General features: G+C 47.9%; 1 protein-coding gene across 11 annotated transcripts in view; it reads left to right on the forward strand.

The window, feature by feature from the left end:
- The first annotated feature begins 484 nt into the window (after positions 1-484).
- The window catches only part of EVA1A (eva-1 homolog A, regulator of programmed cell death), a 59,847-nt gene continuing 41,727 nt past the window's right edge, over positions 485-18,604 (forward strand). For 3 of the 11 annotated variants that reach the window (XM_073241984.1, XM_073241980.1, XM_073241968.1), the window contains exons 1-3: positions 16,383-16,497; positions 16,622-16,792; positions 18,347-18,415. The gene's annotated coding sequence lies outside the window, so the exon portion shown is untranslated. Of the gene's footprint in view, positions 506-9,375; positions 9,731-10,151; positions 10,290-16,382; positions 16,498-16,606; positions 16,793-18,346; positions 18,416-18,604 lie in introns of those variants that run through there. The other 8 variants (XM_017659802.3, XM_037027198.2, XM_073241978.1 and 5 more) reach the window with 7 other exon arrangements.

The following is an 18,604-nucleotide window of genomic DNA, read 5'->3' on the forward strand; positions in this document are numbered from 1 at the left end:
GTGACTAAATGACACTGCACGTCTGGGTCCCCAGCTTCCACCGCCAGCCTGTGGCTCCTGCACGGCCCACTCAGGCCTCCCTTGGAGGAATCTCGAGAGAGTGCTTGTGGCTTCCCCTCTCCAGCCTCAGAGGGGAGAAAAATTGCTAGCCAGGCATTTCCAGAGGGTTTCAAGGGGATCAAAGAGAGAAAAGCAAACACTGAGGGAAAATGTGCTATTTATTCTTGGAACAAAGTTCTATTGGCAGTTTTCTCCTCCCCAGTAATGCTTGTTTCCCTGAAAGGATTACACACGCGCTTGCTTCCTCCCGTAGGATTTAACCACTGCTCAGCTCTTGACCTGCAACTTCTATCGCCCACCCCTCCCAAACATGCTTTCAGTTTTCTCACAGGCTGGGCAAAAATTAAAGAGATTAAAATCATCCATGAGAGGAAGCGCGTTAGTGCAGCTGCTGCAAATGCCTGTGTCAGCAATCCAAGTCAGCAGCTCAAATGAACTCGGCCATGTGAGTGGTGTTCTTGGGCCACGGATGGGAGGATCCCAGAGGTTTTAGGCCTCCGTCCTCAAGGAAGGACTAGGGACGCTTAGGTTGGGTGAGGAGGGCTGCCAGGTGTCAGTGTCTTTCCTTGGGAGAACAGTTTGATTCTTGATTCAAAACAATTGTTTTGGGTTTTTTTTCATGGATATTTCTGATTTTAGTTATGTAACTGAACAAATACACCAAAGGTCATATGGCAGAATAACGTGTGGAGATACCGTGTGACTTGTTCTCTATGCTCTGGGTACTCCCCTCTCCTCTGCCTGGAGAAGGTAGTCAGACCCTGGTGTTCCCTTTTTATTGCAGGCTGAAAACACACTTTCTACGAGAAGACCCCCTTCTCCTGTTTTTGTTTTAGCGGCCTGTGCTCACTGGGGGATCCGTGCTGCTCTGTGCTGGGGGTGGCGTCTGGGTTTCTGAGGTTGCACAGTCTGATGGGAGTCAGGGAGTCCTTGAAAAGGAAAGAAAGAACAAGCTCACTGGGGCGTTTATGAGTGTGAAAGCCCAGAACCTGCTATCCCACAGCACCCACAATGGGGGCTGCTAAGAGACAGGAGGTGGGTGGGGTAGAAATGCCTGAACATTAAGGGTTGTGGCCCTGAGAATCTTTGTGAAAAAAATTCCAAGACCCAGGCCTCAGAGAAACCTGCCTCCGGCACCCGTGCAGGCTTGGACCATAAGCCTGGATGTGGTAACCAGTGTAGGCGGAAGGTGGAGAGCCCTCTTTGCATGCTCTGTATGGTATAAATCACCAAGGACCTCTCCTGACTCTGAGGTGGGGGACATGCCCCAGTAACAGCTGAGATTAAATTCCCCCATGGAGGGAGTAGAGAGGTCAGGGCAAATTCAATTCAACTGAGAGAAATTATAGAAGCATGATGTTTCTTGCACCCTAATCATGTAGTGGCACCTACTAACTAGGTAACAGGCACTGTGCCAAACTCAGGAGACAGCGATAACAAGCACCTATTGCCCCCGCAGAACTGGGATCCAGTGAGGCAGCAACAGTGCAGAGCTGGCAATGAAGATATGCCACAGATGCGGGGCCCCAGGAGGGAGCTGCCTCTATTTGGGGGCAGGGAAGCCTTCCCAGAAATGCTCACCTTTGTTCTGAGTCTTAAAAGATGAGCTGGAATTCCTCAGGGGAGGAGGGGGTGGAGTCGAGAACATTCTGTACAAAGGTACAGAAGCGTGAAATAGCATGACATGTTTGGGAGACTGTGAAGAGGTTGATAGGCTGAAGCATGACAGGTTGTTTCTGGATGGGTGGGCGAGGCAGGCAGGGGCCCCCCTGAAGGGCTTTGCCTCTCCTGTTTAGAAGTCTTGGCTTTATCCTGTTAGAGGTGGACGACCCCAAAGGATTTCAGTGACATGAATAGATGCGTTTGTTAGGAGGAAAAGCCTGTTTAGGACAGTCACAAAGCAGGAAACATGGAAAAGCTAGAAAGGGGTCTAAGGGATGGGGAAGTTTGGGAATAAAGGAAGAGTATATGCTGACAGTGGGCAATACTGCCGAGAGGCCCCCAGCACCATCTCAAGGCCAGCCACTGGATTATGACATTTGGAGGCTATTGACTTTAATGAAGGCAGTTTCAGTAAAGTGTTGGGGACAGAAACCAGACCACAGTAAGCTGAAGACTGAATGGAGGTTAAGACAGTGGTAAACACCCCCGTTTGTCTGAGAAGTTTGGTATGAAGAGAAATAAAGATATAGAAAAATATCTGTCAGTGAGCACAGAACGTGGAAGGTTTAATAATAATTTATTAAGGTGTTTTAAATGATGGGGCAGGTTCAGGGCATGTTCAAGGTTGAGGGGAAGGAGGCAGTGGGAAGATCAAAGAGAGGCAGAGAAAGTAGAGTAGGGAGAAAAGTCTGAAAAGCAGTGGCTTGAAACACAGAGAAGCCCTCCTTGACCTGAGCAAACTCCCTGTGTGCCCAGAGGGGTTGAGGTCACACAGTTATGTGGAAGCTCTGTCTGCCTGCATACCTCATTAAAAATACACTCTATGTTTCTGAGAAGTATAGTAAACCATTAAAAGTAAGTCAAATGGATTGTACTATAAAAACATGAATTGTTAACTTGCTAATTTAAAGGATTCCTAGTGTGGATTCTTTGGTGCAGCAAGTGAATCAGCCTTTCTTTCATTATCTCTTCTTCTGTTAGCACCATAGTCTTAGATTGCTTGTTCACATCCAAAGTAGATCCCAAACTCCACCAGTGGTGTCCAGACATGGGAGGTTAACTGGCTGCTGGCTGCAGATAACCAGTTTAGGAATGGAAGGCTCTCCAATTTGGACACTGGGGTAATGAACAGATTGCCATCTATTTGGTCTGATTAGCTCTAGCATACCTATGCCTCAGGACACCATGCTCCTGAACTTACTACCATGAAATAAGGGAATCAGAGAACACAGTAAATGAAGGCATTGGGGGGTTTCCAGGAGTTCGGGCTTCTCAAGCACCTATTCTGGTTGGTGCACACTCTTCAAGGAAATGAATAGTTTGGTATGTTCTGTCATCTGTCCTGTGATTGCCCATTTACACTTCAGACCAAATCACTTGATTAATTTCTCAAGTTCACATCTTTCACAGGTACAGGAACCAAATCTTTGAGGAGTTTGGAAGAGTTGAGGCAGTATTGTAAGGGAACACTGAAGTAGGATTCTGTTCAGTTCAGCTATGCTGTTAGGCTGAGCTACTTTAAATTTTATACTGCCCTTTGAACTCTAGTGTTTCTTATTCCTCTAAAAATGTGCGTTTTAATAGTTTGCTGTGTATGAAGTATAATTTTTAATAGGCCACAAGGCTAAAATTATTGATGCAGGATATCTCAATTTTATAATGAAAGTCCATGGTATTTTCCAATATAAAAATAGACATAGACAATGATTCTGTAACATCTTACTATGTTGATAGATAGTAACCACACTAGAGGGGGTGAGGATTTAATAATATGGGTAACTGTTGAACCACTGGGTTGTATATTTGAAACCAACATAAGATTGTATTTCAATGATACTTAATTTAAAAAATAGACATAGATATTTATCTTATAAACAGCTTTTCAGGATCATATTGTGGCTAGGGATCTAACTTGCATTTTCTTAAAGAACAACTATTAGCACTTTCACTAGGCATGTTTCATATATCCATTGTCTCATTTTTTTATAATTGAAACATCTTAGTTTTACAGTGGCTTCTTCTTGGTTAGAAAGAGTGTTTGTAAGGATAATTTATTAAAGTTCTGTTCATGCTTATTTAACCTTGTTGGCCAAGATGAAAAAGGTAAAGGAAGTGTCAGCCTGGGCATGAGAAGCTCCCTATGGAAAATGGAGGGGGAAAAAGAAGCAAAATTTATGCTATGTTTGTGGTTTAGCTGGGGAATAGGTTGTCACTTAAAAGGCCTGCATTAATCAGAGGTAATGTTGTATTGGGCAGCAACTGGCTAGAGAAATATTTTGATTTTTACTCTATTACCCCGAGTTAGATAAAGTGGTTGAGCTGAGAATATTTAGATCCTTCTGCTCTTCTGACTTAGTGGGTGAAGAAATAATTCAATGGGAGATAAGCCTCCATTTTACAATAGAATAGAGACATGCTTCATTGAAGGTTGTTCCTCGTTATCTCCTCCCTTTTGGGGACATACCATTTTAAGAAAGGTGGGGGAAGTGATTAGAACATGCATCCTCTCATATTCCTCTGTACAAGTAAAGTTTCACTTTCTGAACAGGAAGAGAAGACCTGGGAACGTGGATTTTATAATTTGTAAACTGGAACTTCAGAAGGGGTATACCCATCAGTATTGATTTATTTGGTGATGGCATCTGTTAGACCTCATAAAATGTTGCTGAAAGGCTGGACTGTGAATGTGTGGTGCTGCATTCTTCCATCTCTGATGTCTAAGAGGCACTAGTAGTTAATACTATCAAATGGTTGGTTTCATTTCAGCAGGCTGTTGTGAAATGAATGAATTTAAATGTCATCTGGTTAATGGCTGCCCATGGGCCTTAACAGAAATCCCATTGCTTTGTCAGTGAATATAATGGCAAAATCAGACAGTGGGTTAAAAAACAAAGAAGAAATAAAGAAAGAAAAGGAAGAAAGGAAGGAAGGAAGAAAGGGAGGGAGGGAGGGAGGGAGGAAGGAAAGAAGAGGGAAGAAAAGAAAGGAAATTGTCGTGCTTCTTCAAACAAATATTTTAAACAAGTACACATTTTCTTTTCAGGTTCACTTTTGCTAAGATAAATAAATGTGAAATGACTGTAGGGCAAAGCATTAAAAAAAATTCTTGGCCTCCTGATTTTCTAAAGTGACATCATTAATGGTGACACATTGGTGTCTCTGTCTGCACATCCATTAGCCTCTCATTGGGCCATGATGCAATTTCCTATGTTTTTCATTATTTGGTTTACATGACTGCCTTGCTCCAACGCTCCTGGAGATCATTTACTACTTCTGGAATTCATAAGTGCTGGACGTTTGAAGACTTCTTGTAAATAGCAGTGCCATAGGAGAAGGAGCAAGAATTCTGGTTTCAATCATTTGTACTTCCTTGGGATGAAACCAGATTTCCTACCCTTGACCATGTGGGGATGACCTCACTTACTCAAGGCTGAGATAAATCTAGGGACATTTTTATTAGTTTGGCATTGTCTTAAAATGCTGTGGGCAGGGGAGTGATATTGATGTTTTCTTTTTACTGATGACTCTTGGAAACCATCCACTACTAGGCTGAGCTCCCTGTTGGTTTGTAAATTCCTCATCTGTTAGGACCTAGGTTTTGTCAGTATTAAGAAGTGGTTCTCAGTCCTGACTGCACATTTTAATTGCCTATAGAGATTTCTTTTTTAATAAAAAAGCCCCATCCCCAGTGATTCTGATTCAGTTGGTCTGGTTTGGAGCTCAGCTTATTTCAAAACTCTCCAAGAAAAGGCTGTGTGTAAGATGAGGGTTGCCTATTGTGTCTAGGACAATTCCTTGTGAAGGGCAGGTGGTTTCTAGGAAATGACACTTAAACTGAACTGCATTGGTTGACAAACAGGCTGCACAGGGCCAGATGATCTGGGGGGAGGACCTATCTGGATATATGTCACTGAAGCACACAAGGGGTCTAAAGGCCTCACCTTGTTTCAGCTGGCAGCTCTGCCTTACTTTGTTGTCTGCCTTTGGGTGTTGTACTTTGGTTTCCTTATCAATAAAATAGGTGTAATCAAAATCTGAGGTCATATTTTTGTTTGAAGCAAAAGCCAGTACCAGTAAAAGTTTGTCACAATGAGCTTTTTGTAAAATCATCAAGTTGCTGTCATGCAAACTTGGATGGGGGTTTTGGAAGTGGGAGTAGCAGGAATGTGTCTAGGATCCTGGTCAAATGGAAGCTGACTGAAGGGGCTCAAGTGACAGGGATCCTCCTAGCAAGTTCAGGTATCACATTTGTGTTGCTGAAGGAATGTCACAGCTCTCCATCACAGAGGGTTAAAACTATTACATCTCCTTTGTGCTAACTGAAAGGCCCTTTCCATGAGTGTGATGTGCTGTTGCCTCAGACATCAGTGTGTGGGGTGGTGGAATCCTGCATGCTGTGCAGGGAGGCGCAGGCCTGCTGGCGTCTGCATCAGCAAGGCTGCTCACACCCTGGGCCTGGCCCTAGGCATGGGGTGGTTGGTTACTTCAGATACTGGTTTCTTCGGACAAACACTTTCCTTCTTCTGACTCCCCAGCCCTGGCTGTAACTGGAGCTGTATGCTATGCCAGCCACATGGACTCCCCTACCTCTGTCCCTGCCCAGCTTGTCCTGTGGATCTCGACCCTGGCTTGGGTTCCCATCCACCTCCACCCAGCAGACCCTAAAGGCACCAGGGGGAGCAGCTTTGCCAGGAAGCCACTGAGCATCTGGCCTGAAGTCTTCATTGCTATATAATGCTCTTCTTTAACTGTGTCCCCTTAGAGATGGAGAATAGACCATTCCCTCTTTTATTAAGTTGTGCTATTAGTGAAGTCCTAGATCCTCTCATCTTGAAATAGATCACCCCAATACTTTCAATTTCTCTTAACAGTCTATGGGCTATCTCTTTTCACCTCCTCTCAAGCTGTGGAGTGTCAAGCCACACACAGTACCTTAATAAAAAAAGCAATCAAGGACAACTCTTTTTACAGCTGGGAAAATGAGGCACGGAGAGTTTTGATGACGTGTGACCATACAAATGATTGGGACATGAAATGAGGACTCTGTCCTGGGAGGGGAAAGATGGTTGTGGATGTGGACCATGGTGGTGGTCAAGTGTCCTACTTAAGAAACTTGAGCTGCTGCGACAAACAGATCTTCACTTTGTGATGCTTGTTTTCTCACTCATAAAGTAAGAGAACAAGAGTATTTAACCCATCAGGATGCTGTGAGGACTGAAGGAAATATATGTGAAAAGAACTGTACAGGGTTTGGTGTCTAAGATGCTCTCGTCAGCAGGCAGCATGTACACGTGAATGCACACTCACAGACATGTGCCTGCAACTAAGCCCAGAGCTTTGGGGAATCCCCTTCCGAGGCTTAGCCATAGCCTCTGGGTCCCCTGAGAGAGCTTCTGGGATCATGTTTCTAAAAGACCCTGGAGCATCTCTCCAAAGCCCTTTCCTCAAGGTTGGTCTCTATGCAAAGATGCATGTTCTGGAGAACCACCTGTAAGAAACCCTGGAGGGCTGGCTCTCTGGCCACCTATGGGCTGCCCTGGATAGTAGCTTTCATCCCCCTACACCTGTGATTCCCAAAATCAGTTGGAGTGCGGGGATTCAACAGTTATCTTCTTGGTTATAATGACATGAGTTGGTCCTAAGCAGAGCATTTAGCTCAGTGCCTAGTGTGGACTAAGCATTTGACAAATGTTAGCAGCTCTCAATCAGTAGTTTTAAATCCAAAGCTAGGTTTATGCATCAGAGTGCTTCCAAATGTCCTTGCTCCTGTTGAGGGAACAAATGAATAGGCTCTGAATTAGTGCCAGTCTAGGGAAATTCTATGCCACCTCCTGGCATCTGTGCTCTATTCATTTATTTATTCATATATACATATTTACTGAGGGCCAATTATGTGGGTAGTCTTGTGCTCGGCACACAATCCTCTGATCTCTGGTGTTCTTGCATGGCTGTGCATGGCACAGGACACACAGCATTATACTAGCAAAAAGCTCCTCTCCACACTCCCTCCCCATCTGCTTGCTGTTGAAGCTGGAGAGTCAGCGGGAGCTCTGATCACAGTACCTCACATGCCAGGGTGTGGAATCTGGAATTAGTCAGGTGTGTATTTTACAGATAAGGAAATTGAACTTTCAGAGGGGAGTACTCACCCAAATTCAGATTGTAATTTAGTGGACAGCTGACGCTAGAATCTGGTTCCCTGATTAGTTAGGGAAACAAAGGCCTTTTCCAGCAAACCGGTTTCCTCTCTATGAGAATGAGATACCTAGTCTTTACATTTACATCTACACATAGGTGTTCTTCACCTTTCTGAAGAGGCATTTCAAGATCAAATGAAGTAGCTCTTGGGAAAGTCTAGAATACTGGTTCTCAACTCTGACTGGATCAGATCATCTGCAAAGCCTTTCATAAATACTGATGTTGAAGGCCCACCTCAGACCAATTAAATAAGCATTTGCAGGGGTGGAGTAGGGGTCTCATATTGGTTTTTAAAGCTCTTCAGGTGTTTCACATATACAGTTGGACTCACAGTTTAATATACTGTTCCTCTAATATACCGTCAGTGATCTAGAGAGCAGTGCTTCCAAAATTCTAAAGCACATTTCATCACCTGGGGATCTCGATAGAATGCTGACTCTCACTCAGTAGGTTAAGTGGGACTGGGAAGTCCCTATTTCTAACTAGCTCCCAGCTGATGTTAATACTCCAGTTCCCAAACCTGACGTGAAGTGATAGTTCCAGAAGGTGTCCTGGGATTCTGGTTATCTTCCTGCCAGTGGTTACTCCAGCCAGAGGCCTGGAAGTTACCATTTCCCTTCATCCTTTCCTCATCTGCACCCCATCAACTCTTGGTCACGAGGTCCTGTCAGTTCCATCCCGCTGCTTCCTGCAGCACCCAGCCTTGCTTAAGACTGTTGCCGCCCACCACTCCCCATCCTGGCTGGGCGCTCTGCTAGGCTGCCTCCTGACAGGGCATTCTCATTCCTTCTTGCCTCTGTCCATGCTGTTTTTACTAGGTAGAAAGCTCCTGTAGTCGTTGGCATATCTCTTAAGAGACCACAGCATCCCTGGACCTCCTCTCGGCCTGCACTAGTCACCTATGATGATTGTCTAGCAACAACACGCCCTCTGTTTTGTGAGTGTGTTTCCAGCGTCTAGCCCAGTGGGCTTTCAATAAATAATTGTTTAATTTAACAAACAAAACCCAAACTCTGAATAAGCAGGCCAAAAACTTCAATTCTACTCCTTCCAATCAAAATGAACATTCTTTCGAGATTATGCATAAAGCTTTAAACTCCCACTGGGAAAGGAAAAGCTGATCAGATTTAACAAAGTATTTATTTCCTGTCTGCATTGGGTGGGCTAAGACGACTCAGAGCAGGCGACGGGACTGGAATGAGAGGATGGATATTGGCAGGAGCTTGGAGGTCTGCTTTCAAATCTGGGCTCGTCCCAGCAGGGGGAAAGGCTAAAGCTCCGAGACAGGGTGGGGACGGCCGATGGGATACCTTCCGCGGCCCTGGAGACGGTCGGAAGCGTGGGAAGGCAGGCAGGCAGGCAGTGAGGAGCGCCAACTAACTTGCAGCGGAGGGAGGCGCCGCGCGCCGCAGCCTTTCAGGCTTCGCGTCTTCCCAGCGCCCGCAGGGGCCGCGGGCTAGGGGAAGGGGGCGGGGGAGAGGGAGGGCAGGTCCGGAGCCGGGGGAGGGGAGGAGGGGGAGACTGAAGGAAATGAGACAACCTTTTCCTCCCACTGACTCGGGCTCCTCCAGCGCCTGCGGGGCTCGGCGCGGCCGCACGTGAGCGCCGAGGCCGGGACCCCGCGCCCCACGCCCCGTGCAGCCCCGGCGGCTGCTCCGTTGGGCTTTCTTCCGGGGGTGCCAGTGCTGGTTCCAGCCCGGGCCACCGCTTTGTCGCATTCTCCGCGCGGTGATCGGCTCCGGGTTCCCGGGCTCGGCCCCGCGCGCCCTGAGCGCAGTCCCCGGAAGTGCGCGCCGGCGGCGCCTTGAAGGTAAGCGGCGCCCGAGAGCGCGCCCCGGGGCGCAGGGGCGCCAGGCATCCCCAGCGGGCTCCGGCCTCCCACGAGCGCCTCTCTTCCAGCGCAGCCCGAGCACTTCTGACCTGAAGCCGAGGCTTTGTTCCCAGTCCCCTGCCCAGGTGTCGTAGGCTGGGTCCCCCAGGGAACTCTGCCACCCAGCCCATTCTCTTTTTGCCTTCCCTTCTTCCTACTTTTATATCGTTTCCCATGCCTCCCAATTATTTTTCTAGATTCCCAAACTCTCAGCTCTTGCCTCTGCAGCCTGGCTTCAGAGAGCGGGTCCTTTCCACATCTCGGGGCCTCTCTCCTCCGTCCCGGGGAGCAGCGGCTGAGCGGCAGGCCCGCGGCAGTGACTGGCGTCTGCTGGGTGGGAACCTGCCTGAACTTTCTGCGGCGCATATAGAGCTCATTTACCTGGTTGCTTTCGGAGCGCTCGGTCAGCGACCCCAACCCAGAAGTCAGAGCGGATTGGACAGTGAAAAAGCTGTGGGCGCCCCCTAAAGCCGCAGCGGGACGCTCCGCTGGTGGAGAGGTGCGCAGTCAGCTCCCTGCCACAGGTGGGGGGTGACCAACGGGGGCGGGGGCGAGAGGTATGGAGGGGAGGGGTGTGCTTGACAAGGGATGATGATAGGGCGTGGAGGTAATAAGAATGGCTTGGAGGTAGGGGTGGGGTCAGCTACATCGTGCTAGCTTGCCATTTTACTCTTATTAACTGCCTGAGTTCTCACATCGAGCGTCTGAGTTAGGGGACTCCTATCCCTATTTTACAAATGGGTGAAATGAGCTGCAAAGAGGTTCAGTAGTGCATCCTGGACGGATTCGTGTACTGGCTGTTTTGTACCACACAGCCCACTCCAGCTGTCAGGATTCCTCTATCCAGACTCAGCAGGACCGTACCGCCCCCTGCTGGCTCTTACCCCGGGGGTGCAGGCTTTTCCCTTTTGGAACAAATACATCTTGCTTCCTTTGAAATACAAATGATGTGTTTTAGTCACTACTCTCCTCAGTTCAGTTGCAAGCACTGAGGTTTCACCTTTGAACTTCACTCTCATCCTCTCCTCCTCATCCAATCTGTCACCAAATTCATAATTCTGCCCTAAAAGGTTGGCTCCAGTCTTCCTCCCAGAAAGGCAGTTCAGCTTGATGGCTAAGAGCCCAGGCCCTGCGGCCGAACCACCTGTGGGTGAATCCTGGCCGAGGCCTTTCTGTACCTTTGACTTCCTCATTTGTAAAGTAGGGATGGGAGGATTTCAAGCAGTGGTTCTCCACCAGGCTTTCGATTTTGCCTCCCAAGTGATGTCTGGTGATGTCTGGAAATGTTTTTGTCTGTTAACATGTAAGTGGGGAGGGTGCTATTCTTCCAGTGGGCAGAGGCCAGAGATGCAGATCAGTATCCCTGATGCACAGGACAACTGCCCAACAAAGGACTATCTGGCCCCAGATGTTCATAGTGCTGAGGGTGAGAAACTGATAGAATGTGTCAGTTCATGAAGACTGCTATTATTCATAGTTCTCGTCCTCTTACCTGCTCCAGTTTGGCAAATAACATCAGCCTCTGTTTTGAGGCCAATCTCCCAAATCTCCCATCAGCCCAAATCTCCGTACCAGAATTCTTTTGTTAAGACCTCAGCTGTCCATGCTACCCACTGCCTCAGTACTCTGTTTGCCCTCCAGTGCTAACAGATGGGATGGGGAACCGCACACGTTTTATAAGCTCCAAAGGTAAATCCTATGCGTATTAAAGGTTGAGAATCACCATCTTACAGAATACAGTCTAACCTCTGACGGCACACGTAGCTGTTCCTGCTGGCCTCAACTTACCTGCCAGCCTCACTTAATGCTGTTTCCTTTGTGTGCCTGCCATGCCACTCAACTCACTATTCTTTTGATATTCTGGTTCCTGGCTTTTTGGTATGCCCTCTCTTCCTTGGCTGGCAAATTCTTCATCATTCTTTGAGACCAGAGCTTACGTCCCCTGCTAGGTGAAGCATTTTTCCGTTCCTGCAGACAGTTCTATTGCTCTCTGCTACCTGGCTCTTGCCTCTACCCCTTCTTTTGCTTTCACTGTATCGCTCCTGTCGTGTTTACTGCACTGTGTACAGATGGCTTGTTTATCCCTGCAACTGGTCTCTATAAACCTAGAACCCAGCTCAGTGTTACTGGTGGTTAAACTTGTGGGCTTTGGAGTCAGGCTACCCACGTTCAAATCCCAGCTCTGCCGCTTATTAACTGTGTGACCTTGAGCAAGTTGACAGCCTCTCAAAGCCTTAACTGGTAAAATAGGAAGAAATAGTCTGCTGTCTCTGTAGACTAGTATGACTAACTAATGGGATAATAATTGTTCATCTTAATACTGACTGCCTACTCTCTGCCAGGACATGGTTCGGGTTTAGCATGTTATGTTTTTACTCTTTTAATCTTCATCGTAACCCTCCGAAGTTAGTACTGGTATTACCTTATTTTCCAGACAAAGAAATACCACAGAGAGGCTAAACAGTTTGCCCAAAGTCACACAGCTAATGACTGGTAGGAAGGATTCACACAGACATCAGACTATAGAACACACAGTCTTCACACTCTGAAGGTGAAGGGCTTAGCCCAATGCTTCACATACATTAAGTGCTCAGTAAACATGTGCTGAGGTTTATTGTGTGTTTTAATAAAAGCTGAAGTCTGTTGAGTTTTCAGCTTGTACTACACTTGTGATCTAAGACTATGCCATTATTTTTACAATGTTATTTCCAGTTTTAAATTCTTCCTTTCTTCTCCTTCTTGCCCAGAACCCAGCCTCAGAGGGATAGAACATTAGGGTCAGTCCCCTATCATAGTACCATGTCAGCACCAATGAACTTGATGCTAAATGGAGCCTTAGGTAAGCCCGATCAGGGTCAGAATAGCATTAACTCTTTGGGGATGGGCCTGTGGAGTCCACACACCTGCCTGGAGGAGAGAGGTGCTTGGGGTCAGGACCTGCTAGACTCCAGAGTTGTCCTTTCCAAGCATGTGCCCTTTGCAGTGTACACTTAGCACATAAATGTTGGTGAAATTAATCAGTGCCTTTGGGATAGATCGGTGACGGCATGTGTCTCCCACCTTCTACTTGATCAGGTGCAGAGTGTGCTTTCTAAGTATAATGAGGAACACTTATATATTACAAGTAAAATTTATTAAGAGAATTTAATGACCCATATGGGGTTTTGGAGGAACAGCTTTGGAACCAGTCACTGACCCCTGTGTGAATTATGTGTGATACCAGATACCAGGTTACAGCTGATCACTTCACCAACTTGGAAGCTTTTATTTTCCTGGATGCAGCACTACCTTTGAAAGTGAGCCCCCTCCTTGCTGGTCCCTTGGCCGTTTTGCTCTGTGGGCCAGACTCCTGCACACATACCTGCTGCACATTTGTGTACTCTGGCTTCCTCCACAGCAGACCTGCACAGATGTGATCCCTGAGTTTGCTTGTCTTGGCCGGTTGTCTCCAAAACTCCAAGGGGATGAGGTTACCTGGTGTTGCAGTTTGTTAGGGCTGCAAAAATACTCTAGCAAGGCTGTTTTTGAGGATGGAGCAGAGTGAGGACTTCCTTGTCCATCAACATGTCAGAGACCCCTCAGCACCCCCATAGCAATGTCTTCCCTCCCCAGGCCCCAGACTCTTCTTGTGTCCTGGCATTATCCCCTCCCCTCGGTCACCAGCTGGCTGATCTGAGAGACAGGTATCCTTAGGTGCTAGTGACTGGAGTAATAGTCAGATGCAAGATGTTAGGGCATCATGTGCATTTTCAGAGGCTTTTAAGGGCCAATACAGAAGATTAACCAGCCCAGGACGGGAATGTCAGGCCCCAAGACAGATTTTCAGGTTTTCCAGTTGATATCATCACCCCTTGGCTGCAAGCTTGGCTAGCATCATAGGCCAACAGGCAGGTTCCTAATGAAGCTGGTTCCTGCTATGAGTCTGGTTCTGGGGAAGGACACTCATCCCCATCAGGTTTTCCTCTACGTTCTCTGTGAAATGGACTCTGTTGCTGGACTCTATGGGAGTTGCTGTTTGGTGCTGTGAGGGATAACTAGACTGGTGATAAGATCTTGAGATGTTAGGGGTGGGTTTGGAATACACGTGGGGTAAGTAGCTCTGTGCTGGGTGCCAGAGACACAGACGTGGAGGAGATGTACATGGTCCTTATCATCAAAGTCATAGTCTGTGATGTGTGATGGACACATGAACAGGTCATCAGAGTGTGTGAATCAGAATAAGAGAGATGTGAGCAGAGTACTAGAGGCTGAAGGGAGCTAGTCACTGTCTCTGCTACAGGAGTCAGGAAAGGCTTCATGGAGAAGAGGACGTTGGAGCTGGGTCTTCATGGAGAAGTGGGAGCTTTCTGACTCAGGGGGACAGGGATCATGGGTGTTGCAGACAAGAAACTGTATGTACATACTGTGGAGCAAAGGAAGGGCCTGGCATATAGTGACTGATATATAGGTGTATAGTGACTAGAGGAACTGGAGACAGCCCAGGGAGGTAACTGCCTTTTCAGCAGCCCAGGAGTCTGTTCCTATTGGGAGACAGTGGAATGGGCCTTTACAGGTCAGGTATGCTGAACTCTTTGACTAGTGGCTCTGCCTCCTGTCTGTTGACCGGTTTCCTCCTGGGGCGGTGGGACCAGCACTCAGGGCCAGGAGAGGAAAACTGTCACCAGTAAGCAAAGAAACCAGTCACAAACAAAGCTGTGTTCAGTGGTGCGGGTGGTGGTTTTGTTTCATTTTCAAAGCCCTGACTGATGAACTGTGCAGATGCCTCCTCCCAAGTCTGGGCTTTTGAACATAATCTTTAGAGCATGCACAAGTCTGTACGAATTGCTAATTAATTACCAAGTTTCTCTAGATTTAGAGAGGGAGAGAGAAAGTGAGGGAGGAGGAAGGGAGAAGGAGAGATTGGCAAGTTCTGTTTGGCATAAAATCCAGCATGTGACCCAGCAGATCAACAGCCAGGACTGACACATTTCTTGGGGATATTGATTGGACGATCTAGGTGCATCTACAGGTCATCCCCAGACATTACTCACTTATTTGCCTCTTAGTGACTCCCTGGCACACAGGAGGCACTTAGTAAGTGATGAATGAGTGAATGAGTGCCCTCGCATGGAAGTTACGTCCTGCCCATCAGTATGCTCACAGCCTGAATGGGAGGACAGACAAGAGGACCAGCCAACACAGCACAGTGAACTAGTGCCCTGGCAGAGAAGGCAGGGGTGCAGAGGAAGATCCAGTCCAGCCAGGGGCCAGGGAACAGAGGAAGAGGGATGGCTGGTCTCTTTGGAACATCCTCCTTCCAGGGAAGGTGCTCCTGTGGGCTCCTAGCGGTTGATTAGAACAGTAGCACCTGGGTTAGGAGCCAGACCCTGGGTTAGGGGCTTTCCATGCCTACATCACACTGAACCTCACAACTACCTTCCAAGGTCAATATTACAGGAGGATTCAGGCTCCCACCACAGCCAAAAGATGACCTGTGATCAGAGACAGGCCACTGGACTCTGAGGCCTTCACCACTGGCCCAGTCTCTGGATGGTTATGTTATCATCAAAGACGCTTTAAGAAAATCTAGTTGTCAAGAGGGAAAGTACAGGTGTGTGGATTGCTGTGGTCAGGGTGGGAATGGCCATTCTTTCCCCGTTTTTCCCCTTTCCCTCCTCCCCACCTGATGTCTGAGGCGTTGCCATGTCAGGAATTTGAAGCCGTTGGAGGCTGTCTGCTCTGGGGATCAGCACCCCTCTCCCCTCCTCTCATTCCCTCCTTGATCACCCAGGTAGCTTGCACTTTGTCCTCTATGGGGAGAGAAGGAGGAAATGGTGCTCAGCAGAGAAGTAACCATAAAGTTGCAGGGAAAAGAAGGCTTTTCCCAAAACACCTGCTGTAATGTAAACCTCTCCCCATTGCCCTGTGCCCTCCTGCCTCTGTCACTCAGCTGGGCAGTAGCTGCTGGGAACAGGGAACTTCAGGGGATCTTGTTTCTGCCCAGGGACCTCCTATCAAAAGGGCTGCCTAGAGCTGTCTTCCCTAGGCACCTCCACAAACACGGCTGACGCGTGCTTTCACTCGCTCATCTTGTCAGGACAGGCCAGGCCAGAGCAGCCCGTGAGAAGGCAGGGAGGGCCTCTTACTGGCAGACTCACACGTTACTTTCCTGAAGCTCTTGTGCTGTGTGCCATTTGACTGAGCAAGTTCAGACAGCCGTTCCTTCCTGGCTGCAGTGAGATATGACATTGAACCTGTGGGTGGGCAGAATGAGCACTGGAAGGGGAATCAGCACTGCTCCTTGCCTGCTGTGAGGACTTGGTCCCCGAAACTCTCAGTGGGTCCATTATGTGGGGCAGGGATGGTTGGCCTGTAAGTTCCCCAGCCATAGACCCTGCTACATGCCAAAGCAGGGCACACTGAGGACCTCGTCAAAATACAGAAAATGATGACTTAGATGTTTAGAGGCTGGAAGACATGTGAGAGTGAAGACTGTCCCTGTGGATGGGCTTTTGTGCTCACAAAGATGGCTTGGTGGCCTTGTGTGTCTGCTCAGCTCAAGCTGTCATGTTTACTGACATCCTTGTGTGCCAGGCATAGGTCTAGGCCCTGGGGACACGGGGATGAACAAGATACTCTTCTGCTCAAGGACCTTAGCAATCTGAGGCAGATGCCGGGGAATCAGAGAATACAGAGAAAGCCTTTTGCTGTCCACCTCTCTCATTAATGTAAGTTCTCTGAACGCAGACATATGCCTTGCTGAGTCCTAAATCACTGGAGCCTACTGTGAACTCTGGCATATAGCCAGCACTCAATCAGTGACTTGTTCCACTCTTTAATTCTGTGCTGGAGGCCATCACAGAGTGCCATAGGCATCCACAGGAGGGACACCTGGACTCCGCTTGAACAGCAGCTGGGACCAAGAGCACGCGTGTCTAGGAGGCTGAAGTGGAGGCATCCAGGCTGGAGAGAAGACAAGGGCTTCATAGGCAAAGGGATGGGATACAAGTGTTACCTGGCCAGGTGAGCAGGCATGTGTGCTCCAAGAAGGGAAGGTAGGTGGGTGTAGATAAAGAGAAGGGAGGCATAGATATGAGTCAGACAGACCTCAGTCTACATCCCAACCCCATGTCTTTGTGTAACTTAAGCCATTGATTACATGTCTGAGCCCCTGGCTTCTCATCTGAAAACAGGGACTCTAATCCCTCCTTCATGGATGGATGGTGGTCAGAACTATGTACAATGAAGTATGTGAAGTGTCCATTGTAGTCATTTATCCATAATTGGCAAGTGATAATGTTGGCAAGTATTATTTTTAGTATTATTGTTACTTATTATCATTCAGTTGAGAAATAATGAGGTTCTTTCTAAGACACTGGTAATAGGGCTGGAGAATTGGGCACAGACTCAAGAAACACTGGCAATAAAGTCAACACCATTTGGTGTCTGATTTGGCAGGGGAGTAAGGGAGGGGCAGGAGTCCAGGGTGACTCTGGGATTTTGGCCTGGGCAGCCGAGAAGAAGGATAGTGTGGCTATTCATTAGGAGAGGTAGTGGAGGAGGAGGAGGAGACAGAGCGGGGCGAGGAGGAGAGGGAGGGGGGAGGGAGGAGAGGGAGGGGGGAGAGAGGAGCATCTGCAGGAGAAGATCAGGAGCTCAGTTTCAGGCCACCGGAATTTGAAGCACCTAAGGTGGCCTGGGAAATGTGTCTGGCAGATAACTGTAGATCCGATATTCAGAAGAGACCACTCAGGGAAGCTGCAGGGGAAGCTTCTGACCAGAGGTAGAGGTGTGGCTCGGTTGCTCAAGGAGAGTCTGGAGCCTGAATGACGAATGCTGGCGGCTGATGCTTACCGGGCGCATTGTGTGTTCCACACACACACACACACACACACACACACACACACACACACACGGGGTGTTTTAACCCCCTCAATACCCATTGCCAGGAAGACAATCATTATACCTATTTTACAAATGAATAAACAGAGACACAGGGATGGTGCGTAAGTAATGGACCTGGGATGTTAACCCAGGCAGTCAGGATCCCGGGCCTGGGCCAGCAATGCCTGGGCCAGACTTCCTCTGAGTGTTGGGGGCCTCGGGCACAGACTGACCTCTGCGGGAGGGGAAGGAGGGTGCCTAGAGCCTGTGCTGGGGGGTGCTGGGCAGAGAGCAAGGAGGAAGTGGGAGACTGGCGTGTGGAAGAGGAGCATTTCCAGGAGGGAGGAATCCATAGTATCAAACGCTGTGGAAATCCGCTAAGAAAAGAAATGAAATACGCATGAATTTGGGAATTAGGAAGCTATTGGTGAGCTGGTGAGGGGAGTTTGAAAGATGAGGTGGGTTGAGGAACAAATGTGAGGCCAGGAGGTGGCAATACCATGCACAGGCAATTCTTTCCAGAAGCTTGGCTATGAAATAACAGAAGAGAGAAGATGGTAACTAGAGGTATCAGGTTGAGGGAATGTTTTAGAGATGGAAAGTTTTGGAAATAAATATATATAAACAGGGAGGTACAGTCAGCAGAGGCACACTGGAGGAACTATCCCTATGTTTACTTTCTTTTTTATATAGGTTTGTAATATTTCTCATGTTCTGGACAACTTCCATGTTGGCAGTTGGAAATTGCTAAAGAAGCCATTGGTAAGTGTTTCAGATCTTCAGGTTTTCTAAGGTGGAATGATAACATTCTTTCACAATGCCCAATGGTAAATCACCACATGCTGCTAAATTCAGACCTTATCATGTGCAATACATCACCTACTTAATGTGTCTTCGAAACATTCCCTGAGAGAGCTCAGCGTGCTGGGGCTCCACGTCTTGAATAGGGAA

Source organism: Manis javanica, chromosome 1 (assembly GCF_040802235.1).
Source record: "Manis javanica isolate MJ-LG chromosome 1, MJ_LKY, whole genome shotgun sequence".
NCBI classification, from domain to species: Eukaryota; Metazoa; Chordata; class Mammalia; order Pholidota; family Manidae; genus Manis; species Manis javanica.